The sequence below is a fragment of the Panthera onca genome, chromosome E2 (assembly GCF_046562875.1).
Source record: "Panthera onca isolate mPanOnc1 chromosome E2, mPanOnc1 haplotype 2, whole genome shotgun sequence".
In the NCBI taxonomy this organism is placed as follows: Eukaryota; Metazoa; Chordata; class Mammalia; order Carnivora; family Felidae; genus Panthera; species Panthera onca.
Genome location: NC_138353.1, coordinates 6,573,390 through 6,601,167, shown reverse-complemented (window position 1 = coordinate 6,601,167; position 27,778 = coordinate 6,573,390). Strand labels below are relative to the sequence as shown.

At 44.8% G+C, this 27,778-nt stretch overlaps 1 long non-coding RNA gene, 1 other non-coding gene and 1 pseudogene across 2 annotated transcripts in view; all 3 read left to right on the top strand.

The window, feature by feature from the left end:
* LOC132677092 (uncharacterized) overlaps positions 1-27,778 on the top strand; it is a 290,019-nt gene that overhangs the window by 32,355 nt on the left and 229,886 nt on the right. The gene's annotated exons all lie outside the window — the stretch shown is intronic.
* Positions 53-26,552, top strand: LOC145713205 (uncharacterized). The gene is made up of 2 exons (XR_014136188.1): positions 53-218; positions 26,180-26,552. It is a non-coding gene; the product is annotated as an uncharacterized LOC145713205 (long non-coding RNA).
* LOC145713211 (vomeronasal type-1 receptor 4-like) lies at positions 15,670-19,739 on the top strand (annotated as a pseudogene).

Here is a 27,778-nt window from a genome sequence, read left to right as displayed (position 1 = left end):
ACGCGCAGTTGCACGTGGCAGGTCCTAGGAGGGGGTTGGCCTTCTTGGGCGGCCTCTGCGCAGGCGCGAGCTCTGGGATGGGCGTGTGGGCGTGGCTACGGCCTCGTTGCGCCTGTGCGCATGTCCGGCAGGGTCAGGTGACCGTTGAGCTCCCGCAGAAGCCCTTGGCCCTTCCAGGTGAGGAACTGGCTTAGAGCTGCGGCTTCTCCTCCTGGAAGGTTAGTTCTCGGGGAGTGTGGGCTGGCGGTGGCCTGGGGGTGCTTGCGGGCCCCAAGGAGGGACGGGACCGCGTGCTGAGGGCAGCTCGGCTCTGGGCTCACGGCTGCCCGGAGCCTGCCCGCGACAGGCGGGTGTCAGGGTCGCGTGAGAGGGACAGATTCGCACTAGAGTCTGGTGGCGCTTTTATCCGTGTGTCTTCGGTGACGGGTTCCAGGATCCATGTGCTGCCTTCGAGGGCATCTAGGTTTTGAAGGGATGATGGATTCGGTTGAAGGGCACAATTTGGAAAGGCAGTCCAGTATGATGGTACATATGTAACCGTTGAACTAACAGGCTGTTAATGCGGTGTGTATGCATAGCACTTTGATGCAATTTCAGACACTATGTGATATACTCGGAAAGTACATACAAGGAGGACAAACCTAAAGCTAAAAGTAAATTGTTACACCTCGATTAAAAATGGTATCAGTTTTGGGGCACTAGGATGGCTCAGTTGGTTAAACTTGGGACTTCGGCTCACCTCATGGTCCCAAGGTTTGTGGGTTCGAGTCCCACATCCGGCTCTGTACTGATAGCTCAGAGCCTGCTTTGGATTCTGAGTCTCCCTCTCTCTGCCCCCTCTTGCTTGCTTGCTCACTCTCAAAAATAAACACTAGGAAAAAATGTATAACAGTTTAGGGTAATTCATGAGAATATTGTTATATAGATACATTAGATTTCTGTTGTGAATTTACCAGCTTCAAACAAATCCCATTTATTTTCTTACATGTCATCAAAGCCTGGTCTCTTAACTGGATCTTCTGGGGTTAAATTTCTTTTAGGTTGATTTATGTTAGTAGAATTCGGTTTTTAAAATGATTTGACAATAAATTATATTTTAAAAAAATTTTTTTTAACGTTTATTTATTTTTGAGACAGAGAGAGACAGAGCATGAACAGGGGAGGGGCAGAGAGAGAGGGAGACACAGAATCTGAAACAGGCTCCAGGCTCTGAGCTGTCAGCACAGAGCCTGACGCAGGGCTCAAACTCACGGACCGCGAGATCGTGACCTAAGCCGAAGTCGGCCGCTTAACCGACTGAGCCACCCAGGCGCCCCCCCCTTTTTTTTTTTTTTTTTAATTTTTTTTAACGTTTATTTATTTTTGAGACAGAGAGCATGAACAGGGGAGGGGCAGAGAGAGAGGGAGACACAGAATCTGAAACAGGCTCCAGGCTCTGAGCTGTCAGCACAGAGCCTGACGTGGGGGACAATAAATTATATTTAAAAAATTAAAAATACAAGTACTTGCTAAAAAAAAAATAAGTATTAAAAAAAATGATGGGCAGGGCATCTTGGTGGCTCAGTCGGTTGGGTGCCCGACTTCAGCTCAGGTCATGATCTCATGGTTCGTGGGTTCGAACCTTGCGTCAGACTCTTTGCTGGCAGCTCAGAGCCTGCAGCGTGCTTCAGAATCTGTCTCCGGCTCTCTCTGTCCCTCCCCTGCTTGTGGTCTGTCTCTCTGTCTCTAAAATAAATAAACATTAAAAAATTGTTTTTAATTTAAAAAATTTTTTTCCTAATGATTTGCAGGACACCTGGGTGGCTCAGTAGGTTGAGCCTCCAACTTCGGCTCAGGTCATGATCTCACAGTTCATGGGTTGGAGCACTGCCTTGGGCTCTGTGCTGACAGCTCAGAACCTGGAGCCTGCTTGGGATTCTGTGTCTCCTTGTCTCTCTCTGCCTCTCACGTGCTTATGCTGTCTCTCTCAAAAGTAAATACAGATTTTTAAATGATTTCCATGTGGCTCCCTCCACCTTGAAAGCCTGCATCAGCACACTGGTTCCCTCCCCTGTTCTCGATCTCTCCATTTCCCTTCTTGTTCTTTAAAGGTCACGTGATATTTTTGGACCCACCTGTATGATCCAGGATTCTGTTCGTGATTTAAAGTTAGATGATTATTGTGGCCCTTTGTAGCAACGTGGATGGAACTGGAGAGTGTTATGCTAAGTGAAATAAGCCATACAGAGAAAGACAGACACCATATGTTTTCACTCTTATGTGGATCCTGAGAAACTTAACGGAGACCCATGGGGGAGGGGAAGGAAAAAAAAAAGAGGTTAGAGTGGGAGAGAGCCAAAGCATAAGAGACTCTTAAAAACTGAGAACAAGCTAGGGACGCCTGGGTGGCTTGGTCGGTTAGGCGTCCGACTTCGGCTCAGGTCATGATCTCACGGTCCTTGGGTTCAAGCCACGCGTCGGGCTCTGTGCCGACAGCTCAGAGCCTGGAGCCTGTTTCGGATTCTGTGTCTTCCTCTCTCTCTGACCCTCCCCCATTCATGCTCTGTCTCTCTCTGTCTCAAAAATAAATAAACGTTAAAAAAAATTAAAAAACTGAGAACAAGCTGAGGGTTGATGGGGGGTGGGAGGGAGGGGAGGGTGGGTGATGGGTATTGAGGAGGGCACCTTTTGGGATGAGCACTGGGTGTTGTGTGGAAACCAATTTGACAATAAATTTCATATATTGAAAAAAATAAAGCTAGATGATTATTAACCATTAATTGCGCAGTCTCTTTTACCATGTAATGCAAGATAACCAAGGGTGTAACACCTGGGGATGGAGATCTGCCTACCTCAGCGTGACCCCAGTGGTTATATCTTGGGATGATTTCATGCAAGGAACAAAGTGCTTAACATTTTTCATTTCTCTTTGTTCGGTTCATTTCCTATATAAAGCATGTATGTCATTTTGCGAAAAACATTGGTAATGAAAGAGTCTCTGATCACTTCAGTCTTGAATCATAAAAATTGTGGCAGGCATGAGGTTTAGGAAGGGAGTGAGCGTGGTACCTTTTTCCAACACTGATTGCCAGAAACAGGACACAGGCAGTCCTGACAATCTCTTTTGGTCACTCCCTCTAAGAACTGGATTTCAGTGACAAGACTGACGTGGTGTGTTCATTCAACATTCTACCTGTGGTCCTCCTGCATGTTAAAGGTTTTACAGGGATATTTGCATGACTACCATTGTTTTCCCCCATAGGTCACTGTAGAAACTTCCGGGAATAAAATGCAAGGCCCCTGTGAGTGAGGTTGTGAATGAATGCAGGCGTGAAAGTGTAACTTTCCACCTGTCTCTGTGACCTACATGGTCTTAATTTCCATACTGCCCATCTTTCCACCACTGTAGCCTCTTGAACCTACTCCCCCTCCCTTTACAGGTCTTTGTCCATCCCTGTACTTTAGCCTATGCCTCCAACTCCTGGACCCGTATGTGTTCCTGCTCACTTCCAGCTGACCCTTCTAGACTTCCTTCCCCAGCCCTATTTTGCACCCACTTTGAATTCCATTTCTCTGTCATGTCTATCCCCTGCACGATTCTAGGGAACTTTCTCCTACCGTCACCTGTACATCATCCATCCCCTTTGACCTGTATTGGCTTTCATCCAGGGCAGAAGCCAAGGACTACAGCCCCGTTCAGCCGTCAGTCACTGGGCACAATCAGCTTCCTGTGTACCCTATAGACACCACCATATCTTCCCTTTTCCCAAGTTCCTTAGACTTTTCATTCCCCTTCTCTTCCCAGCTGATTTCATTGCTCACACCCATTTTCTGTCCTGAGACCATTATCCCCCCAGCAATGTTTAGATCTCCTTCCACCCTCTGTTCTGTCTTGGGCCACCCATGTCCAGTGCACCCATACTTCATTAGTACAGTGTGTCATACTTGTCTGTGTGTGTAGGGTGTGTGTGCATGTGGTTTTTTTTAATACTATCTTGACCCTATTTTGAGGATCCAGTGTCAGGGCAGTCACTTCTTCCTGTTGAGGAGCTGACCAAGTCTATGCATCAGTCCTTTCCCTAACTGGGTTCTCCACTCAGGCCACTTTGCAGCAGCTCCGAGCACCAGGTTCAGGCACCAGACAACAAGGGACTGCTTTAGTGCTTTGGAACCTGTGAAATTACTATAATCTGGCAGTTCATTGGAAAACCTTGAAACTATTCCATCTCATTCTGTTTCCATACATAAGCTGCTCCTACAGCTGTAGCTTGTTACCCTGTCCCCATGTGCATCCCCCACTGTGGCTGAGCCTGACAGCCTTATGCTCTTTGCAGCTGTTGGTAATAAAGAGTTTTGCCCTCAATCTATCCAAGTGTCATAGTGTTGTGTCCCACCATTAAATTCCTCATAAAGGTTATATACAAAAGACTCACAGCTAATATCACTTTCAATGGGGGAAAACTGAGAACATTTCCTGTATGGTCAGGAACAAGACAAGGATGCCCACTCTCACCTTTGTTATTTAACATAGTGCTGCAAATCCTAGCCCTAGCAGTCAGACAACAGAAAGAAAGAAAAGGCATCCAAACCGGCAAGGAAGAGTCAGCCATTCCCTGTTTGTAGATGACGCGGTACTCTATGTAGAAAGCCCAAAAGACCACCAAAAAATTGCTGGAACTGATACACAAATTCAGTAAAATTGCAGGATACTGAGTCAACTTACAGAAATCTGTTGCATTTCTGTACACCAAAAATGAAGCAGCAGAAAGAGAAATCAAGGAATTGATGCCATTTACAATTGCACCAAAAACAATAAGATCCCTAGGAATAAAACAAGCAGAAAGAAATGAAAGATCAGTACTCTGAAAACTATAGCACATTTATGAAAGAAATTGAAGAGAACAAGAAATGGAAAAATATTCCATGTTCATGCGTGAAAGAACAAATATGGTTGAAATATCTATACTCCTCGAAACAATCTACACATTTAATGCAGTCCCTATCAAAACTGCCAGCTACCTTGGGGCGCCTGGGTGGCTCAGTCGGTTGAGCGTCCGACTTCGGCTCAGGTCATGATCCCACACTCCGTGAGTGCGAGCCCCGCGTCGGGCTGTGTGCTGACAGCTCAGAGCCTGGAGCCCGCTTCGGATTCTGTGTTTCCCCCTCTCTCTGCCCCTCCCCTGCTCATGCTCGGTCTCTCTCTGTCTCAAAAATAAATAAAAACATTAAATTAAAAAAAAAAAAACAAAAAACTGCCAGCTACCAAACAATCCTAAAATTTGTATGGAACCACAAAAGATCCTGAATAGTCAAAGCAAAAGACTCTGAAAAAGAAAATCAAGGCTGGAGGCATCACAATTCCAGAGTTCAAGCTATATTACAAAGCTGTAATCACCAAAGCTGTATGGTATTGGCAGAAAAACAGACACCTCGATCAATGGAACTGAATAGAAAACCCAGAAATGGACTCACAACTATATGGTCAGCTAATCATTGGCAAAACAGGAAAGACTATCCATTTGAAAAAAGTGTCTTCAACAAATTGTGTTGGGAAAACGGAACAGCAATATGCAGGAGAATGATTACTGGATCACTTTCTTACACATTACACAAAAATAAATTGAAAATGGATGAAAGACCGAAATGTGAGACCGGAAACCATCAAAATCCTAGAGGAGAATACAGGCAGCAACCTCTGTGACCTCTGGAGCAACTTCTTAACTAGACACGTCTCCTCAGGCAAAGGAAACAAAAGCAGAAATGAAGAATTGTGCCTTCATCAAGATAAAAAGCTTCTGCACCACGAAAGAAATAATCAACAAAAGTAAAAGGCAACCTTGGTAATGGGAGAAGATATTTGCAAATGACATATCTGATAAAGGGGTAGTATCCAAAATCTAGAAAGAATTTGTCAAACTCAACATAACAAATAATCCAGGTAAGAAGTAGGTAGAAGAGGGGTGCCTGGGTGGCTCAGTCAGCTAAGTGTCTGACTCTTGATTTTGGCCCAGGTCATGACCTCATGGTTCCTGAGATCAAGCCCCTCGTTGGGTGGGCTTCATGTTGACAGGACTGAGCCTGCTTGGGATTTTCTCTCTCCCCCTCTCTCTGCCCCTACCCCGTTCACATGTGTGTCGTCACTGTCACTGTTTCTCCCTCTCAAGACAAATATATAAACTTAAAAAAGAAATGGACAGAAGACATGAATAGACATTTTCCCAAAGAAGCTGTCCAGATGGTTAACAGATACATGAAAAGATTTTGAACATCACTCATCATCAGGGAAATACAAATCAAAATGACAATGAGATACCACCACACAGCTGTCAGAGTGGCTACATTTAACCACACGGGAAACAACGGGTATTGCTGGGGATTCAGGAAAAAAAGGGAACTCTACTGCACTGTTGGTAGGAATGCAAACTGGTGCAGCCGGTCTGGAAAACAGCAGAGAGGTTCCTCTGAAAGTTAAAAAATAAAACTACCCTATGACCCAGCAATTGCACTACTAGGTATTTATCCAAAGGATACAAAAATACTGACTCAAAGCGGTACCCTATGTTTATACCAGCATTATCAACAATAGCCAAATTATGGAAAGAGCCTAAATGTCCTTCAACTGATGAATGGATAAAGAAGATGTGTGTCATATATGTAAATAGAATATTACTCAGCCATAAAAGAGAATGAAATCTTGCCATTTGCAATGATGTGGATGGAACTAGAGTATATTATGCTAAGCCAACTAAGTCAGTCAGAGAAGGATAATTACCATATGATTTTATTCCTATGTGGAATTAAAACAGATAAACATATGGAAAGGGGAAAAAAGGAAAAACCATAAGAGACCATTGTTAAAATTTTTTTTAATGTTTATTTTTGAGAGAGAGAGCACAGGTGGGGAAGGGACAGAGAGAGAGGGAGACACAGAATCTGAATCAGGCTCCAGGTTCCAGGCTCCAAGCTGTCAGCCCAGAGCCCAACATGGGGCTTAAACTCATGAATCTCAAGATCATGACCTGAGTCAAAGTCAGATGCTTAACTGAGCCATCCAGGTGCCCCAAACCATAAGAGACTTAACTACAGAGAACAAACTGAGAGTTGATGGAGGGGAGGTGGGTGGGGATGGGCTAAATGAGTGAGAGATATTGAGGAGGGCACTTGTTGGGATGAGCACTGGGTGTTGTATGTAAGTGATGAACCACTAAATTCTACTCTTAAACTAATATTACACCACATAGTAACTAACTAGAACTTAAAAAAAACTGAAACAAACCCCTAAATCCCACAAAAGATACACCTTCTCCCCTGTATGCTTTAACCGCATGTACATGAATTGTCCTGGGCCTTTATCCAGCTCTGCCATTGCTGATTATCCCCCTCCCTGTTTTCCCCTTTAACTCATGACATTTTTACTCGTATCCACCCCCAGACTAATGTGTATTTAGTCTTTACCCTTTACTTCTCACACACTGTGTCCCCCACGCCCCCGTACCCTTAAGTCCTGCAGTGTTCTTGAAACATACTGCCCCCTTTAACCCCTGTGTGCCTTTTATTCTCTGTCCTCACTCACCTCTCACAGTTTGTGTACTCTTGTTAGGAACGGAATTGTGTGCACCTGAATTCATATGTTGAAGCCGTAATCCCTTGAACTTGGAGGTGGGGGCTTCAAAGAGATAATGAGGTTAAATGAGGCTATTAAAGTGGGAATAGTACAGTGTGACTGGTGTCCTTACAAGAAGAGGACCTCCAGACACACAGACCCCAGGGAAGCAGATGTGTATGGGCAGAACAAGGCCATGTGAGCACACGGAGATGGGGGCCGGCTGGAAGCCAAGGAGAGAGGCCTCAGAAGAAGCCAACCCTGCTGACACCTCTGTCTTGGGTTTGTGGCTTGGGGAACTCTGAAGAAATAGGTTTCTGTGGTTCACACCACCAGCCTGGGATATTTTGTCATGGCAGCTTTAGCGGAGTAAACCCCCACCCACGTCACCGTGCTGTGTGCATCACCCCTGTTTCATATCTTTGCGCTCTTTCCCCCCCAGCCTTTCTTATGCTGCTGTTACACCCTCATGAACTGCCCCTCAGCACGCCCTGCATTTCCACAACCAGAGCTCACAGAACTATTGAAATGCTGGTCATTTAAGACGTCCTGGTGGGGTCTGCAGTTGGGGGCATGCAGGGGCAGACATGGGGCCCCATTCTTGCATTTTCAGACTTGGACAAATGAAAAGTTTTCCTTCATATGAACATATTTTTGAGGAGCAAAACCTGGTAATTGCGTGAGGGACTTTGTGAGAGAGAGGAGGCCAGTGATGTGAGGGTGTGCATTGTGAGTGTGTATGAACGTGGGTGTGAGTCTATATGTGGTCTGTGTACACGTGAGTGTGGGCATAAGACTAGATATGACAGGATGGGAAAAACTGTATGTTTTCCCACTGTATAAATTCATGTGTCCGAGTCTGTGAGTGTGCATAGTGTATGTGGGGTGGGGGGTCACACCTGACTGTGTAAATGCATGTGAGCCCATGTGCTTGAAGAATGGATTGTCAACCATATGGCTCTATTCCTGTAATGGAAAACTGGGGAGCAGTGGGGAAAGAGTGAAAATTTAACATCACCCAAACAGACGTCTGGTCTTTGACCTACTGGGAGGTGATCTCCACCACTTGGAATGTCATGCACATAGGATTATCTTTCTTTTTCTATGAGTAGGGCTACCAGACAGACTCACAATGTGATGTATGATGGGGCTTTGGACCATACAGTGTGAGGTCTGCTTCTGGAGAAGCAGTACACTAAAGGTATCAATCAGCCAGACTGCACAAGCGTAGGAGACTAAACATACCCAGAAAGTATGGATCAAACCCCAGTAAAAAGTGTGCACACGTAGGCTTGGGTGAACACCCTTGGTGGCAATACAATCTGAGTGTCCTCAAATATCAGTGTCTAGACAGTAAGACATCCATCAATTCATAGAGGATGTGGAGCTTTCATTTTGGCACTTTTCCCGGACTCTGCCCCATACATCTCTTTGCTGTCTGATGCCAGTCTGCATCCTTTCCCTGTAATAACCTGTATCAGTGAGTACACCAGCTCTCAGTTCTGTGAGTCCTTCTAGAGGTCTCAAAACCAAGCATGGTTTTAGGAAACCCTTCTGTGCTGTTGGTATCAGAAGTAGGTGTGCTGCTAGGTGGACCGTGGTTCCCCACCTTTCCACGTGGATGAAGAATCCTCACAGGTGGTATGGATAGTGGATCTTGTTGAGACTGTGTATCTCTTCAGTGGAAAATCCACTGAAGTGACTTTTGACTCATAAATGTTATGTGTCTTCATTAATTGCATGAGCCCAAGTGCTCCCTGTTGAAAAGTAGCAAAGGGAGGTGTAGAGACCTCTGGTAACAGCTCAGTGCTGGTGAATTAACAGAGCAGCCTTGACTTCTCTGATAGAACGGTAGTAGAACCTGCTTGTGAAATCATGGAATCCCGGTACCTGTATTTCTGAGGGTCACTTTGATAAACATCTGTTTTTCTTAGAGGGGTAGATTTTTAGACTTCCTTTGATTGCCAGGGTCAATATTATTATAATGTCGTTTTGATAATATTTGCATATCGCAAATCTCAGTATAATTTGTATTTAGTTATAAATATGAGACCTGGGACACCTGATGACTCAGTCGGTGGAGCATCCAACTCTTGGTTTCAGCTCAGGTCAGGTTCATGGGTTCAGGCCCCATGTCTGCCTCTGTGCTGGCAGTGTGGAGCCTGCTTGGGAGTCTCTTTCTCTCCCTCTCTCTCTGCCCCTCCCACCCTCTGTCTGTCTGTCTGTCTCTCTCAAAATAAAATAAACTTGAAAAAATGAGTCCCATGATTTCTTCTTTTTACTCAAAAAACATGGGACTCACCCATGTTTTCTAATATGAATTGTTGGCATGTTCTCTTTTATATCTCTTTAGATATTCTTGCTGGATTCTGATTCCGTGTATTTCCTCAATTCTCAAATAATGATGCAGCTTAGAAAACGGAAGACTAAGATAAGAATGCCCTAGATTTTTGGTGGAAGAACTTCTGAGGGAATCGGGGATGCCTGTGAGACACACACACTCGCTGCCAGTCCCTTAGTTGTCTGACATCAGTATTTACTGCTCCTTCCCTGTGAGCCCCTCTGTGCCATCAGGGATCGTGAAAAGTAAGAGCCCCTCCTAAAGCAGACAACAATCTCTTCGGAGATACTCACCAACTTGTAATTGGATTTGGTAATTAGTCCTGGGAGAAAGTTTTTCAGAAGTATTGTCAGCTACCGAAGGCTGTGCTGTCATTGCCACCACGTGTGAAATGATAATTGCAGTTCTGACGGGAGGGGAGGTCACAGATCACAAAGCCTTATCTCTGGTCTGGCTGCCTCCCTCCCTCACACGTACTGGCTGCTGTGACCTTCACGCTGCGCCCCCATCCTTCAACATGATGAGTCCAGTGAGTTCTTTCTCTGTCAGACTGAGAGGCAGCGCCTGTAGGAAGGACGTGTGAGTAAGTGTTCGTGTCTGGAAAGGGATCCTGAGGGTCGGGACAGACCAGGGGAAGAGCTAAAGAGGGAGGTGGAGTAGTTACTTGGGTGTGAGCTGAGCTTGTCAATAGAGGTGAGGACCCCGGACCCTGTACCCACACCCACGCCTGGTGGTTCCTGGTGCCGTTTAATGAAGTCCTCCCGCAGAGTGTTACTGAATGAAAATGCCAGTGACAAGGAAGGGTCATTTTGAAGGTACGTATGGACCATAGTTATGAAAGCCATCTGCTGTTGACATTACTTTGCAGGAATCATAGGTTGAGTTTTCAGTGTCAGTAGAGGTGTGCTTACAATGCCTTATGCTTATAATACAGAGAAGGGTAGAGCTCTAACAGTTTCTTTTCTTTTTTAGTTTTTAAAAATATTTATTTATTTTTGAGAGAGCATGAGCGGGGGAGGAAGAGAGAGAGACACACACACACACACACACACACACACACACAGAATCTGAAGCAGGCACCAAGTACTGAGCTGTCAGCACAGAGCCCAATGTGGGGCTTGAACTCACAAACCACAAGATCATGACCTGAGCTGAAGTCAGATGCTCAACTGACTGAGCCACCCAGGCTCCCCAGAGCTCTAACAGTTTCCAGTTGTGTACAGTGATGTGAATATGAATTTGTTTCTAGAATTTTTTAAAGATGTTTTTAGTCTAACACTGAGGATATGACGTACTTACTGGAGATCGTAATTGTGCCTCAACTGAAACCACCTGGGGTGTCCTGTCTTGGGTGAGACTGCTTTTTCTCCTGAAGATAGAAGGCAGTTAAGGAAAAGGTCAGTGTAATTATGGGACCAGACATGAGGTGTCTGGACCACATGAATCTTGTCTCATTCTTTCTGGTTTAATAATATTCTAACATGAATCCCAATGACAGAATTAATTTTCTTACGATTTTAACTTACATGATGCACACAATGCCATATTCTTAGACTCCATTTTACACGTCTCTTGTGGTTTTTTTTATGTTTTTATATAATTTATTGTCCAATTGGTTTCCATACGACACCTAGTGCTCATCCCAACAGGTGCCCTCCTCAATGCCCATCACCCACTTTCCCCTCCCTCCCACCCCCCATCAACCCTCAGTTCTCAGTATTTAAGAGTCTCTTAGGTTTTGCCTCCTTCCCTCTCTATAACTTTTTTTTCCCTCTTCCTCTCCCCCATGGTCTTCTGTTAAGTTTCTCAGGATCCACATAAGAGTAAACACGAATGGTATCTGTCTTTCTCTGCCTGACTTATTTCACTTAGCATAACACTCTCTAGTTCCATCCACGTTGCTACAAATGGCCATATTTCATTCTTTCTCATTGCCAAGTAGTATTCCATTGTATATATAAACCACATCTTTATCCATTCGTCAGTTAATGGACATTTAGGCTCTTTCCACAATTTGGCTATTGTTGAGAGTGCTGCTATAAACATTGGGGTACAAGTGCCCCTATGCATCAGCACTCCTGTATCCCTTGGGTAAATTCCTAGCAGTGCTACTGCTGGGTCATAGGGTAGGTCTATTTTTAATTTTTTGAGGAACCTCCACACTGTTTTCCAGAGCGGCTGCACCAGTTTGCATTCCCACCGACAGTGCAAGAGGGTTCCTGTTTCTCCACATCCACGCTACCATCCATAGTCTCCTGATTTGTTCATTTTAGCCACTCTGACTGACGTGAGGTGGTATCTGAGTGTGGTTTTGATTTGTATTTCCGCGATGAGGAGTGATGTTGAGCATCTTTTCATGTGCCTGTTGGCCATCTGGATGTCTTTTTTAGAATTTATGTGTGTCTTGTATTTTACTGTCTTTTACAACCTTGCTTTAGTGCTAAACGTTTCACTCGCTGTACATTTTGTTAAATACCTCAGCATTTAAAACATAATCATCAGTAACTTTGTCTCTTTCCTAATACAGGTCCATCATATGGTAGGATTTCATAAAACATTGCCTGGAGAACAAGGTACTATTATGTAATAGTGTGTGTGTGGAAGCCATGAGTTTTGCTCCTGTATGACAGGAAATGACTCTTTCTACTGCCGAAGTATTGTTAGCAAATACTGCATTTATTAAATCTAATGTGGACACAGGGATGTCTCCTGCAGGATTAGCCTGTAATTCATGCCTCTGAACTTCATTATGATATTAAACTTTATTTACATATGTTATTCACCTGAATAAAATATCCTTAATGAAAAATGTATGCTTTTTACACCAAACATATAAAATAAAATATAGTGTGAAAGAAGATGGAAAAGTATAAATGCAAAATTAAATATGCGTCTGGATTATTTGAAGGCACAGCTGACGTGGAGCACAGAGGTGCAGACACTGTCTTCGCTCCAACGTGCCAGGTTCCAGTCTCCACTCGGCCCCTAACCAATGTGTGAACTGAGATTGCTTACCCTGTGTGCCTAGCTTGTCTTTATCTCTGCCATGGAAATAATGTACGTGCCTCCATCATGCCTTTAGGAGAAGAAAAAAGATTCCATACGTATGGTAGTAGGCAGTGATTCATGCATTTTAAGTGGTATTTAAAGGTTATTTTTTCCACTGTGGGAAGCACCTTGACAAAGTCAAACTGAAGTAAATACGTTTTCCAGAGTTAAGGTTTCAGCTGTTATGATAGAAGACATGTTCTAGTGCAGGATCCTTGGATTCTGAAAACCAGTGTCAGTCACTGGGATCTGTCAGAATGGACTCCAGGAATTGCCAGTGGAAATGGTTCCCTCATCAGAGATGACAGTTGGAGTCCTGGGCATTTGCTCATATCTTTACCACTGTTCTTCTTCTACAGGGATTCCAGCTTGAGGTCCAAAGATGTGATCCTTTAGGCACCTGATTATGCTTGCTTCTTGGTCATTTCCCTTTACCGGTGTCCCCAAGGCAATGGTAGCTGTTAGTTGAAACATTCTTCAGTGCTTTTTGAGTGCACATCTGTTTTCTGCCCTCACAGAGCTGGCAGGGTGTGTCCATTGGCACCAGCTGCCTCTCCTGTGTCTCCAGCCATCACGAGCAGCCCCAGGACCTCCAGATGGCTGGAAATTGGCTAAAGCCTCCCTGGGATATTGCAATTTCCATTTTCCTCTGCTGGACCCTGTTTGAGCTGGTAAATATCCCTTCTCCTCTGACAAATAGAGCAAGAAACCATCTGATAGAACACATTTAGGATACTGCTGTGCTGAATTTTTGGCACAATCTCAGACTCACTATAAGCAGCAATGTTACTACGTTCTGATGTTTTCTCGTTGGACTCAAATGTGGGCCCTTAGGTTCATAAACTTCTTTTGATACATACTCAGTCAGCAGGTCAAACACATTTACAGGAAGAACCTTCCCAGCTCCTTGCAATTTTATTTTGATGATTTGCATTTTATCAAAAATGTAAAGAAAGACACAGGTTGTAAGTATGAAACTCAGTAGTATTTCACAAGCGACCACACCTGTGTATGCAATTCCAAGATGAAGAATTGGAATGGTCTCAGATCCCCGGGTATCCTCTTGTGCCCTCTCTAAGTCACTATCCCCCATGGACATAGTTTTCTTGGCTGTATTTGGAGGATTGTGATGTTTGGGAATAGGTTTGTAACTCTCCAGCATTCGAAAGAGTAGATCACTTCGGCCCATCTTGTACTTGTCATAAATGGAGTCGTACTGCCTGAAACGAGTAATGATGACTTGGTTCTCACACCGTGTGACCGTTGAAGGTTGAGTTGTATTCTTGCAGAGTCTTGTCGGCCTTTTAGGTCTCTCTGTAGAAGACTCCATGGTGTGACTGTGAAAACATTCGCTGACTGCTGGTCCTGTTAATGGGAAGTGGGTATTCCAGAGTTTGGACTTTTATGAGTAATGAGTAGTGCTGGCATATAAATTCTGTAACCAGTCATTGGGGATACCAGGCAAATTTCTGTTGAGTATATTCGTGGAAGTATATATGTTGGGACGTAGTATTATATCCAGATAGCTAAAGTAGATACTCCCACATAGTTTCGAAATGTTTGTACCGATTCCATCTCTTGACAGCAGGGTTTGAGATTGTTGGTGATCCACATCTTTGTCAAAACTTGTTATTTCTGTCATTCTAGATTTAGATTCTGAGTAGTGTTTGATGGCACTAGGCAGTAGCATCATATTTGAATTTTTGTGACTACTGCAGACAATGAACATTTTTATACCTGTATTAACTGTTGAATAACCTCTGTCTTGCAATTTCTATTGGGATGGTCCATTGTTTATCCTTTTTATATAGTCTTTAGGAATTCTTTGTGCAGGTTGCAAATTTTGTGTGTGTGTGTTTGTGTGGGTGTGTTTTGATGAGAACCACGTTTTCATATAAAGTCTGCATACCATATGATTAACATGTTCAGTGCTGTTTAAGAAATATTTTGTTCTTCTAAGACCAAATGAAATTTTTTGTTTTTCTTTAAAAGTACATTATACCTTTCAAATTTAGATCAGCAATACATTCATAGTTGGTTTAGGATGTGGGTAGTGATCAAGGTTTGTCTTGTCTACAGTATGGCTAGTGAATTTCAGCTTCTTCTGAAAATCTTGTACTATTCTTCTTTGCATTTGCTCTCAGATGGGAGTGGCAGGAAATATTCAATGTGCTGAAAAGGAAGAATATACAGCCAAGAACCCCTTTTTTAAAATTATTTTTTAAATACAATTTATTGTCAAGTTGGCTAACATACAATATATACAATGTGCTCTTGGTTTGGAGGCCAAGAACCCTTTATCCAGCAAGGCTCTCATTCAGAATAGAAGGAGAGAGAAAGAATTTCCCAGACAAACATAAACTAAAGCAGTTCATGACCACTAAATGAGCCCTGCAAAAAATTCTAAAGGGGAGTCTGAACAGCAAAGACTACAAAGGACCAGAGAACATCACCAGAAACACGATCTCTACAGATAACATAATGGCCCTCAATTGTCATTGATTCCCCAGGATAACACCACTTCCTCCTTACTGCCGACTCTCCTTGAAATATACAGGATATCTGTACATCTCTTCCCATCTCAGTCAGTCTTGTAATCAAACAGGTGCACACACACAATGAAAGTGAATCTAGGTGTCAAAAATTCAATCAGGCTTTGGTTCAGAGAAATGATTATTGCCATAATTTAAAGGAAAACATGTGGAAGGAGAGAAAAGTCTCCCAGGATTTGACAATAGGGATAATCTTCTTGTCACAGACCATAGTTGAAATTGTGGGCAATTTATCTCTTCTCTACCATTACCTGTTCCTTTACCACACTGAGTGCAGGGTGATGTCCACCCATTTGATTCTCAAGCACCTGACAATAGCCAACTCCTTGGTCATTGTCTCCAAAGGAATCACCCAAACTATGGCATCTTTTGTGTTGAAACATGTTTTCAATGAGTTTGTATGCAAACTGTCGCGACCGGTGTGACAAACACCGAGGTCAGGGTCCTGAGGGTAGGGGAATGCAAGAAAAAAAGAGAAGAGAGAAAGTTTGGGAACAGGAGGGTCCCCTGGGCTGATGGCCCAAGTGACAGCTTTATTGTTGCTGTACACAATCTTTTATAATATAAGACTCTTATGGATCAGGTCATTCTAAGAATAAACAGGTTTCACATGATCACTGCCAGCCAAAACATTTAGTTCTGTGTACCTTGTGAACTTTCTGAACGGGTCACAAGACCTTGTTGATAGATTGCCAGCAAAACACAGTTCCCATGTTTGTTTCTATCTGACTCGGGGTAGAAAAAGGGAGGTAGCATTACTGCCAACACCTGCAGACCACAGGCTTCAGGAATTAACTTTCTCAGCCTTGATAAGGCTTTCGTATGCCCTTGAGAGTGGGGGAATGGGAGGGGGAACCACCGGGTTGGCTTGAGTCAACAGGGAACGTTGCTCGACCCGGTCTCAGCCTGGCGTCGGGGCCTGGCCTCCCACATGAATGGGAGGGGGAACCACCGGGTTGGCTTGAGTCAACAGGGAACATTGCTCGACCCGGTCTCAGCCTGGCACCGGGGCCCGGCCTCCCACAGCAAACTTCTTTTGTATGTTCAGAGGGTGGGCAGGGGAATGTCCATTGGCAGCACCTGCCTCTTGAGTGTCTTCCAGACCATCACGAACAGCCCCATGAACTCCTGTTGGAAGGATCTTAAAGCCAAAGCCCAAAAGTACATTGGCTTCTCCATTTCCCTCTGCTGGATCCAATACATCTTTGTAAATTTAATTTTTCCTCTGTATGTGTTATTTGTGTCTAGCACCTGGAGCACAAAAAACTTCACAAAGGAAGGAGATTGGAGATACTGTTTTTCTATAGGTCATAACGCAGTCACCGTCCCACTCTATGCAGTCCTGATAGTATTCCCTGAAGTTTCACTTTCTGGGCTGATGGTCTGGGCCAGCGGCTCCGTGGTCTTCCAACTGCACAGACACAAGAAGAGCGTCCAACACATTCACAAGACTAATGTCGCCCCCAGATCCTCTGCTGAGTCCAGAGCCACGCAGAGCATCCTCATCCTGTGAGCACCTTTGTTTCTTTCCACTTCCTCCCCTCCATCTTTCATGCTTACATTTCTTTTATTCATAAACCCAGTTGGTGGCTGGTGAACACTGCTGCTGTAATTTCCATGTGTTTTCCAACTGTCAGCCCATTTCTGCTCATGAGTCAAGACTCTACTGTATCCAGGTTCTTCATTTCCTGGATAAGAAACACCAAATCCTTTAAAAACATTAAAAAAAGGGGGGCACCTGTGTGGCTCAGTTGGTTGAGCATCCGGTTGAGCTCAGGTGATGATCTCATGGTTCATGACCTTGAGTCCCGTGCTGGGCTCTGTGCTGACAGCTGGGAGCCTGGAGCTTGCTTTGGATTCTGTGTCTCCCTCTCTGCCCCTCCCACACTCACACACTCTCTGTCTCTTTCTCTCAAAAATAGTAAAAAACAAAAATAAGTTTTTTTCAAAAATACAAGAAGAATATAAATTGTATGTTTTTGTACCATGTCCTCTTGTTAATTCACTCCTCATTCTGCAAACGTCAACAATGAATGTGAGAAGAACCCACATGACATTCCAAGGAGGACACTGATGGCTGTTAGGGTTTCAGCAGCTGCTTCGATGTGGGATATACATGGGCAGAATGCAGTGAATAAAGCAGCTTGGCCTCATTCTGATGTCTAGCATCCTGAAGACAGTAGTGTAGTGTAATGCTTTCTGAGCGTGTTGAGTGGATTTGGTGCCAGCTCTAGTGAGATGAATCAGAGTGCTTACCCAGGAGTGTACTCATGGGCATATCAGTAGGAGTGAGTACAGTCAGGTGATGTGTGGTGGATATTGTCGAAATGCAGTTCTGCATGGCTTCCTAAGTATGTGTAGGTCTTATGGGCAGGGGCATGGGCAGCTTTTGTTTGGACTGTAGTTTGTAGAAAAAAAGTCTAGACTATAGGGATAGTTTCACCTTTTGGGGCCGAAGACAGGTTTCCTTGCTGTACAGGGAAAAACACACCCCACCTAAGGGATATCAAGACCTAATGCAACAAGAGTTTGGGAAGTTCAGGGAAGAAGTTAAGGCTGAGAGAAGTCCCTCCATCCTTAAGCCACATTGAGAGAAGCCTGGTGACATGGGGGAAACCCTTGGGAACTTGAGTGGGGATCAGGAGCATCAAAGGGCTCCAGTAGCCATGCCGTGCTCTCCTCCATCACGAATGCTAGTTGCCAGTGCACCTGAGATGTCGTTTTTTAACAGTCTGTATTGCTGGTGAGTTGGAGCTAAATTTGGAGGTAGCGCTCCAGTGCCAGCTTCTAAGTGGTTCCACTACAAGTGCCCTCCTCAGTAATCTTGGCTTTGCATGTCTCACTGCCCCATCTCCAGACTGTGCTTGTAGAAATCTGGTACCTTCCCAGGTGCTGTTAGAACACTGTGGAGGGTAGAGGGAACAGCTGGGTGTGGTTGGATCCCAGCACCCCAAAGCTGCAGCCTCCAAACATCCAGGGTAAGAGCTCTGTCCCAACTGAAGGTACAGATGATTCTAGAACATGGGGGTCATCATGATATGAAGGACAGAAGGCAGAACTGGGAGCTCCCATTCCAGAAGGAGGCGTTCCCATGATCTTTTTAAACACATCACAGAAATATTTGAGCATGAGATAATCCATTCCCGCCATGGAAAAGGGGAAGCTCAGGTGTATATATCAGTGGCTTCACTCCAGGAAAGAAGTGACTGGAAAGTCCTTTGCAAAAACCCAAGTCAGAGTCATCCTCTGACCAATTACAAATCCATTTAAAACTAGATCTTTCTTTGCAAATGGTAGACACGGAAACTCAGAAGGGTCAGACAGTCCTTGGCCCAATCCTAGGGAAGGAATAGTGCACACGTGAACTGCAAACGTCAAAGGACATCAGCTCAGCAGTGGCTGCAGGTCAGGGGAGAGACCGTGGATGGACTTGTCGGTGACCAGAAGCTTCCATCTTACCTTGAGGAAAGGACAGTGATGAGTGCTACATCCAGGACTCAAAGGGCCACCCCTGAGAGCCAGAGATTTCCCTTCTCTTATAGGATCTCTCTCCGTGTGTCATGTCAACCCAGGGCTTCACTGGGGACTTGGAATTACACATCCAGCCTGGGAATAGAGATGCAGGAAAGAGAGAAAGAGTGAAGTTCTTGTTTTTTTGGTTTTTGTTTTTTATTTTTTTAACGTTTATTTATTATTGAGAGACAGAGACCAAGCATGAGCATGGGAGGGACAGAGAGACGGGGAGACACAGAATCTGAAGCAGGCTCCAGGCTCTGTCAGCACAGAGACCGATGTGGGGCTTGAACTCACAAACCACGAGATCGTGACCTGAGGCGAAGTCAGACGCTTAACCGAGTAAAGAGTAGCCCTTAAGTAGGGCAGATTCTGGGCGCAGCTGAAACTAAGACCACAGCTACTTGTCAAAGATGCATGGGTGGGGTGGAAGGGTACCACCTTAGGGTCCTCTGTGGGGGGGGGGGCTGTTTTGGGGTAAGCCCTGCCGTAAGCCTTAGCTTGTTTGTTTTGGGAGTTCAGTACCAGGATCAGCTGCTGCCTTCAAAGCTACTCGATTTTTGCAGGCACAGGATTCAGAGACTGGAGGGGACTGGGGACACGCAGCATAGTTTGTGCGCCTGCGCAACGGTTTGCTTGCCGGAAGGAAGAGGTGAAAGAAATCCAGGGCGAACAGGGAAACATCGGGTCCAGCCCATGTTAGGAGAGGGACAGGCTTGTGCTGCAGGTACTAGTTACACCTGGAACTGAAATCTGAGCTTGGGTGATAGGATTCTGGGTTGTGGTTCAGCGGCCCAGGTTGGAGGCCAGGTTGCAGCTGCGATTCTCTGCTGTGAAGGGTGGTATTTTCCAGGGGACCTTTGGGTCCGACTGGTGCTGGTTTGGGCAGAGATCACCTCTCCCAGTACAGGCGCTGTCAGGAGAGACGGTGTGTTGTGGAGTTGGGTTACGAGAGTGGCAGAGGTAGGCCAGTGCCTGAGCCAGGCCTGTGTGTTGCCTGGAAGGAGGCAGGAGCATGTGGCCAGGAGCAAAGCACATGGCTTTGAGGACTCAGCTTCCACATAGCCACCCCAAGGCCTGAGGTCCAGCCCCCAACAGGACAAGACATGTCCTGACAGCTGTCCCTGCCTCAGGGGCCATGAGGGTCTGGTGCGTGTCTCAGCCAACAACAGTAATAGAAAATTTGCATACCGTTTGCCTCTGAGGTGATGCCCTAAAAGAGTCCCGCCATCATCTGCATTGGGAAGTTCTGCTGGAAAGTTGCACCTGAGCATAAGGGTGACAGACACAATTAGACAAATCTGCACCAAAGGACGTTCTGCAGACAGTGGGTGCATTCTTCAAAATTGTCAATATTCTGAAGACAAAAGAGTGGCAACTGAAGTAGATTAGGCAAAGTAGGGTCAAGACAATCAAAGCCCATGCTTCCTCCATGACTGGATGGTAGATTCCTAAATCAGAAAACACAGCCTGGTGTCACGGGGGAGGATCGACATGTGGACTGGCTACTAAGTTGGTTGTCAGTGTTAATTTGTGAAATGTGCTAATTCTATTGTGTTAGGAGAAGGACCCAGATTTTAGAGGATGCAACATTAAGCTGCAAGCCCATTGGTGTCTTCTGAGGGTCTGTCTCTTCCCCGTTTGCAGTCACTTCCATGCTGTATCCACACGTGGCAGAGTGAGGGAGCTCTAGTTTCTTTCTACAGGAGAGCTCCACCCTCGCGACCTCATCTGAATCTAATTCCTATAGGCCACACCCCAAATGCCGTGGCAGTGGGGATTAGTCTTCCACATGGAAATCTGGGGAGACACAACTATTCCCTCCACAGCAATAATTAGGCACCAGCAGTGAACGTGCCGTCATGCTGGTGCAGCAGTCCCCTGTCTCAGGGCCACCAAGAGAATCCACGTGTGTACACATCAACAGGATCACTGATCCACGTTCCATGCGGTCTGTGACAGAGGACACTCAACTAATTGAATGTATACAAAGGGAGTGTTTAATAAACATGATAAAAAAATGATGTCCAGAGAGTAATTTGTGGCATCTCAGTGAAGCAGAGAGATTTCTCTTACTGACATGAAAGCATGTCCTTCGTTGATGACCAGTCAAGGAGAGCAATTGGATTGGAGTGTAAGTCTCAGTGGCAATATTTATGTAAACCAATGAACCAGGAGCAGAAAATGGAATGTGTGTGTGCCATTTTTGTGCAATTACAGTGCAGTGTCAGAGTGAAAATGCATAAAAAGGAGGATAAGATAGTACTGAAGAAAATGTTCTATTTGGAATTCAAAATGGTATCAGGCGCGCCTGGGTAGCTCAGTTGTTTAAGCGTCCGACTTCAGCTCAGGTCATGGTCTCACAGTTCGTGAGTTCAGGCCCCACTTGGATTCTGTGCTGACAGCTCAGAGCCTGGAGCCTGCTTCGGATTCTGTGTCTGCTTCTCTCTCTAACCCTCCCCCATTCGCACTCTGTCTCTCTCTTTCTCTCTCTCAAAACTAAATAATAAACATTAAAAAAAAATTTTTAATGGTATCGGTTGTGGAGTAATTCACGCTTTAAATGTATTTTCCAGTGGATGTGTTTCTATGTGTATTATATTTGTAATGTTGCTGTTATAGATTTCTGTGACTGTAGCAGCTGAAGACGACATCCATTTCTTCCTAAGAAGTCTGTAGGGGACAAAGCCAGAGACAGTTGTCCTGGTCTCTTAACTGGAACCTGGGGGAGAATTGCTTCCAGGCTGATTGATGTTGTGGGCAGAATCCTGTTCTGTTTTCATTTCCCATGTGGCTCCCTCCACATTGAAAGCCAGCACGAGCAAATCAAATCCTCCTCCTGTTTTCAGCCTCTTTCCCTGTGACTGCATCTCATTGACTTCTTCTCTTCTTGAACACTCATTGTTTCCTTGGATCCACCTCCGTAAACCAAGATATTTCTGTCTCCTCATCAGTTAGGACTGCTGTAACAAGAATACCACAGCCTGAGGGGCTTACGCTACAAACATTTATCTACCACTATTCTAGAGGCTGGGAAGTCCAGGGTCAAGGTTGTGGTAGAATTGGTGTCTAGTGAGGGTACTCTTCCTGGTTTGTGGCTGGCCATCACATGTGCGGCAGAGAGAAAGTTCTGAGACGACTGTTCCCCTTCATGAGGGCTCCATCACGTGATGTAACTATCTCCAGTGGCCCCATCGTAATACCATCACATTAGCAGTTGATGTTGAATGTATGAATGGGGGTGTGGGGACACACAAGAGTCCAGCCCCAAACATCCCCTGATCTTAAAGTCCATTAATTAATTAATAACCTTAATTGCATTCAAAGGCCCTTTTGCTATGTGATATAATATAACCACAGGGGAGTAACCAGAGACAATGAAGATATGCCTACTTCACTATAAGACCCAGGATATTTTGTAATGAATTTTTTTTAATAGTTATCATATCTACAAACTATTACAAAAGGTGGCCTCTTAGGATCATTTAATACAAAGGAGACACATGACTTAAACTATTCCAGTTCCATTTTGTTATGTTTTTGTTTTTTGCATAAAGCACATACGACATTTTAGAAATACTACAATAAATGAGAGACTGTGAGCAAGTCCGTTTGGGTCATAAGAGTTCTCTTCCCATAAGTAGTTGGAGAGGATCATGCATTTTGGTGATGCTGACTGCCCAGTGCCAGTAAACAGGCCCTGCTGCCTGACCCACTGTGGTCACACCATCTACCTGGAATTCCCATCAAAGAGAGAACGTGGCAGAGTGTTTGCTCAGAATTCTACCTGTAGATTTACAAACGTTCCAAGGCTATTTTCACATGCAGGCTGAATGTACGAGGAGTTCGCCTGCAAGTTGAGAGCCTGGTCCATGTAAATGAGGGCATGCTGAATAGAGGAATGAATTGGTGACCTCCCATCTTCCCTGCTGCCTGCACCCCTTTCATCTCCCTACTGCCTCTGTGGCACCTGTGAGCTCTTTTTCACCTCCTCTTTTAGGTCCCTAACCATCCCTTGGTCCAGCACGGTCACCCTCCACCACTGGGCCTTTTCCAAGCTCCTCCCACCTGCAGCTGACTCAAGACATTCATCGTCCACCTCCATCCTGCATTCGCTTGGCATTCCATTCCTTTGTCCACTGTGTCCCCTTCAAATGTCCGGGAGCTCATCCCAACACCCCTCCCCTCCCATCACCTCCATATCCTCCTTCCCTCTTGAACTACATTTGCCTCTGTTCCAGTGAACTCAGGCCAGGTCTCCTGTCCTCAGCATCTTCTCCCTCAAACATCAGATGCCACCAGCTCTTAAGTTTGCCCTTTTTTTCTGGGGGCTCCTCAAGCCACCCATGTTCCCCAGCTGACCTCATTTTCTACAACGCTTTCCCCCGCTGAGCCCATCACTCCCCTGCAGGGCTTCAGCTCCCCTTCCCGCCTATATTTCTTTCTTGGAACACAGACCATATGACGTTGATGAACCAGCAATAAGTTGCAATAAATGTGCTCTTTTTGGTTAAGTGCTCTCTCAATCCAGTGTTGAAGCCATGACTAGAGGTTGATCAATTTTCCTTCTTGAGAAGTTGATTGAGTCCACAGCCAAAGCACTCTTCTGTTTGGTCCTTCCTCTCTGGGCTGTTGGCTCCCACCCACATTGCCTCAAATCAGGTTCCAGAAACTGGAGGCCACCTCTCAGCCCCTGAGCCCACGAAATTATTCAAATTATGCACGAGGTGCCTGAGATTTGAAGCCAGCTCCACCCTGCTAGCCATACAGAAGCTGTCCCATGCAGCCCCAGTTTGTTTACCTTGTCCCCGGGTGCAGCCCCACCTCCCATGGAGGCCTGCCTGGTATCCTTCTCTCCTTTGGGGTCGTAAGTCAAAGGGAGTTTTTTCTTAACACCCAAGTGTGAGTGTTGTGTTGTGCCATCAGTGGTATCTTTAAACCTTGTAAAACGTAGGTCTCTCTTCACCTGTGTTCCTTACTCCTTCTGGACATGAACTTGCCTGTGCTTTTACCCACCCTGCCCTTCATCACTTCTGCCCTCTGTGCCCTCTGCATTATCCCCATCGTTCCCATGACTGGCGTAGCTCTTATCACACAGGGCCCAGTGTGCATTCACCCCTTAACGACTTTGTACTCGTAGCCACCCTGTGCCCTCAGAACCTGCAGTGTAATTTAAAGACATGGCACCTTTTAACCCATGTGTGCATTTGCCTTTCGCACCTTCTCCTCCTACATTCTGTAACCCCTGAACCCTCATTCTCTCTGCACTGCCTCACCCTGGCCACTTCCCCTATGTGCTCTCTATCCATCACCTGCTCTCTAGGTCAGTGCCCCCCCCTCCCCGACCTCATGGCAAAGCTCATGGTGCTTTGAACACTGCATATCTAACATACTGTTCCTGTGGGCTGTGAAATGAGTATAAAGGGCAGATGTTTCTGCCCATTTCTGGTATTAATGGGCAGGAGAGGATGCGGTTTTCCAGATAAAACCATATGATTGAATTGGACCCACCTGGTGACCATGTGGATGATTACTGGATATGATTGGGCCGTGTCATTTGTGTGGATGTGAGCCCTGTGAGCATGTGACATTGTGAGTGCGGGTCCATACATCATGAGTGTGTGCATGAGTATGAGTGCAGGAGCACCTGTGTCAGAGTGTGTTTGAGCGTGTGTGTACTGTGTGCTTGTGTGTATGTCTGAGTGTGTCCATTTGTGTTGTGTATGTGTGTTTAGAGTATGCATTGTCAACCATATGCTTCCATTCTGTCTCTTGGAAGTAGAAGACATCTAGAGTGAAGAACTCACCTCCCTCAAAGTGCAGTCAGTGGAGCAAGAGGAAAAGAAGTAATTATGTTCGTAGAAAAATATGAAAACATATGTAGCGGCTTCATAGGATGGAGTCACTGTTTCATTAAATCTATTCCTGCCTCACACAGGTACTCTTATGTCTGTCTGATTGTGCTATGCTAAATGTAGACACCCAATAAACTATGTCCACTTGATTGTAAGAGAGCTTTGTCCAGAGACCAAGGGTGTCCTGGGTAGACAAGAATTGACGTCACCCAAAGTAATGTGCGGCCTTTGCTGTTGCCTACCGGAAGGTGCTCTCCTGACCTTTGGAATGTCATGCTTACAGTAATGTCTTTGTTTGCCTGGGGGCATGGCCCCCAGAGAGTCCCACAGTGTGACTCATGGTGGGGCTTTGTGCCATGCAGTGTCAGGTTGGCCTTGGGAGGAGCTGGACACCAGAGGTAGACCCTCACAGGAACTGGGGACTGAAGGTCAGCCAGTAAGATGGTATGCGATCGAGCCTTAGTGAAACATCCTGGCAGGAAGGCTTGGTTGGCATTACTGCATGAACATTGATGATGTCAGTGCTAGGAAATTAGTGCATCTATCACTTCGTGGGTTGTGGATAATCAGCGCTCTGCTTTTGACACTTTTCCTGGATTCTTCCCAACGCATCGCTCTCCTGTGTGAGGTCCATCTGTATCCACTGCTGTAAAATCCAAGCAGTGAGTCCAATGGCTCTCAGTGAGTTCTGCGAATCCGAGTAGAGAACTGTCAGAACACAGTGAGGTTTTGAGAACCAAAAAGCTTGCAGTTGGTGTGAGAAGTGGGTGTGGTCTTAGGTGGACTGTGGTTCCTCTAACTTCCCAGGTGTACTAAATACTCTCACAAGGGGAATGTATGGTGGACCTTCTTTCAATTGTGGATTTGTGTTGGAAAATCCAAAGCAGTGACTTTTGGCCGTTAAATATTTTTCTTTAATTTCATAACCAATGAGTGCTCCTACTGAAAATTCCATGAAAGTGTCTTTAAAGACCACAAGTAATCTTCCAGTGCTGTTGAATTGAGAAAGTAGCATTGGCTTATGTGTTAGTTCAACGATTGGTAAATTTTGTCTGTTAAACTTTCTCCTGCTGGTGCATGTATTTGTGAGGGATCGTTTTATATACAGCAGTCTTCTGTAGATATTTCTGTTTGCATTCATATTGCTGTTCGGGTTAAATAATTGTTCATTATTTTCTTTGAAAATTTGCATATCCTAATTTCCAGTCTAATTTGTACTTAGTTATAAAAATGAGTTCCATGATTTCTAATGTAAATTATAGGCATATTCTCCCTTTTATCTCTTTAGAAATTCTTGTTGGACTCTGTTGGAATGCCTGTATCTTCTGAATTCCTAAATAATGATGCAGTTTGGGACATAGAAGACATTGAATGAACTTGATTTTTCGTGGAAGAACTTCTCAGGGAATCGAGGACACCTGTGACACATGCCTCAGTGCCAGTCCTCTAATACATTGATGTGTGTTCCCTCTAACTTTACTTTGTTGAGGGGTTTTCTCATGGATGGATATTATACTTAGTCAAGTGCTTTATCTGCATCTATTGAAATGATCCTGTGATTTTATCCTTTCTCTTAATGATGTGTTGTATCACACTGATTGATATGCACATGTTCAACCAACCCTACATCCCAGGAATAAATACCACTTGATCCTGGTGAATGATTTTATTTTATTTTATTTATTTAATGTTTATTTATTTTGAGAAAGAGAGAGGTAGGGAGGGGCAGAGAAAGAGGGAGAGTGAGAATCCTAACAAGGCTCCGTTCTGTGAGCACAGAGCCAGATGTGGGCTGGAGCCCATAGACCATGAGATCCTGACCTGACCCAAAATCAAGAGCTAGATGCTTAACTGACTGAGCCACCCATGCGCCCTGATTTTATTTTCTTAATGTATTGTTGGATTCAGTTTGCTAATATGTTGTTGGGGATTTCTGCATCTATGTTCATCAGATATTGTCCTGCAGGTTCTCTTTTACTGTGGTGTCTTTATCTGGCTCTTGCATCAGGGTTATGCTGGCATCATAGAATGAATTGGGAAGTTTTCCTTCCTCTTCTAGTTTAGAAATGTTTGAGAGGAATACATATTAACTCTTTTTTCAGTGGTTATTGGAATTCACCCCTGAAACCATCTGGTTTTAGCCTTTTGTTTGTTAGGAGTTTTTTTTTTTTTTTTTTAATTTTTTTTTTCAATGTTTTTTATTTATTTTTGGGACAGAGAGAGACAGAGCATGAACGGGGGAGGGGCAGAGAGAGAGGGAGACACAGAATCGGAAACAGGCTCCAGGCTCCGAGCCATCAGCCCAGAGCCTGACGCGGGGCTCGAACTCACGGACCGCGAGATCGTGACCTGGCTGAAGTCGGACGCTTAACCGACTGCGCCACCCAGGCGCCCCATGTTAGGAGTTTTTTGATGAATGATTCCGTTTCTTTGCTGGTCATCGGTCTGTTCAAATTTTCTATTTCTGTTCCAGTTTTGATAGGTTACAGATTTCTCAGAATTTATCCATTCTTTCTAGGTTGTGCAGTTTGTTGTCCTATAATTTTTTATAATTTCTTATGGTCGTCTATATATCTGTTGTGTCGTTGTTATTTCTTCCTTTCATCTGTGATTTGTTTGTTCTCTCTCTCTCTCTATCTATCTCTTTCTCTTTTTTTTTCCCTTTCTCTCTGTTTTCATGCATCTGGTTAGAGGTTTATGAATTTAATGATCTTTCCAAAAAATCAGCTCCCGGTTTCCTAGCTCTCTTTTATGTTTTTATTTTTTTAGTTTCTATTTTGTTTATTTCTGCTCTAGTCTTTATGATTTTTTGTGCTTCTGCTGGTTTTAGGTTTTGCTTGTTGTTCTTTCTCTAGGTCCTTCAGGTGTTAAGGTTAGGTAGTTTACT